Below are 1,475 nucleotides of genomic sequence, written 5' to 3' on the forward strand. Positions count from 1 at the left end.
TTTTATTCCCAGTATTTAAATATTATTTCCTATCCATTAGGCAGTATTTGTAGGGATTTTTCATTATATAGCAAGATTGAATTTTCTTAACTGTCTCACACAATATGCCCTATTGTTATTTCTTTGGCCTCTGAGGCAACAGAGAGGTTAAATAATTTGACTAATAATGCTCAGTAAGTAATTGGCAGAGTTAATGAACCAAGCAGAATCAAGCAGCAGCAGGAGGACTCAGAATTCCCTGCTCTTAACCACCCGTGCTGTCTTTAGGGGAAATTCTGAGTGACCTCTGATGGACATTTGTTAACATCCTGAGAAGGACATAGGGCTCAAGGCTAGCCTTGGGGGGGGGGGCACATCAGCTCAGGGACAGGGAGAGAGAGGGGGAATGTACAAAGAAACATCGACTGCAGGCGAGGGAAGCCCCAGCTGGTCAGACTCCCTTCTCTCCCCTTTAACAAAGTGCAGGCCTTGATTTGTATTCATCCATAAATATCACCAGGTGAAATTGCTTGCTACTGAGCTGGACAGATGGCTCAGCGATTAAGAGCACTGGCTGCTCTTCCAGAGGTCCTGAGTTCAAGTCCCATCAACCACATGGTGGCTCAAAACTATCTGTAATAGAACCTGATGTCCTCTTCTGGCATGCAGGAATACATGCAGATAGTGCACTCATATATGAAATAAGCAAATAAATCTTAAAAGAAATTGCTTGCTGTTGCTTGCTTCCTGGGGGTCTGGATTTTTGTTGTTTTGTTTGAGACAACATGGAGGCCAGGCTGACCTTAAACAGGCACACACCTCCAGCTTCAGCCTCTTGAGTGCTGTGATTACACACATTCAGCTTGGATTGTTATTTTATTTTATGTGTGTGGCTTCTTTTACCTGCATGTATGTCTGTGTACCGTGTGCATGTTCAGTGCCTTCAGAGGCCAGAAGAAGGCGCTACATCACCTGAAACTGGAGATACAGACCATTGTGAGCAACCATGTGGATGCTGGGAGTCAAACTTGGGTCTCTGCAAGAACAGCCAGTGCTTTTAGCTGCTGATCCATCTCTCTTGGATTTTAAAGTAAGTGTTATTTACAAAGTGCTTCTTCATAGTAACATCTCTGATGTCTTCCCAAATCCTTTTCTCCCTAGATCCCTGCCTAGCAGAGTTTTCCCATTGATAAAAACATCAAAGCTTTTAGACAGCACACATCTACACGAAGGCTTCCCTCTCCTGTGGGAGCCCTGCAGAATTTGAATTAATGCTGCTATCAACTACAGCGGTGCATCTAGCTCCTTGGGTCATGACCCTCTGCAGAGTGTAGCTTGAGGTGGCAGTTGCCCAAATGCTTGCACTTCTTCAAAAGACCTTTGTGATTAATGATTTGGTCTTTGTGTAACTTTTTATTTTTATTTATTTATTTTTTTTTTAAAGAAAAGTTTTGGGCCTTGGAAAATGGCTTAGTGGGTAAAGAAATAAAGACTTG

This window comes from Mus pahari, chromosome 14, assembly GCF_900095145.1.
Source record: "Mus pahari chromosome 14, PAHARI_EIJ_v1.1, whole genome shotgun sequence".
In the NCBI taxonomy this organism is placed as follows: Eukaryota; Metazoa; Chordata; class Mammalia; order Rodentia; family Muridae; genus Mus; species Mus pahari.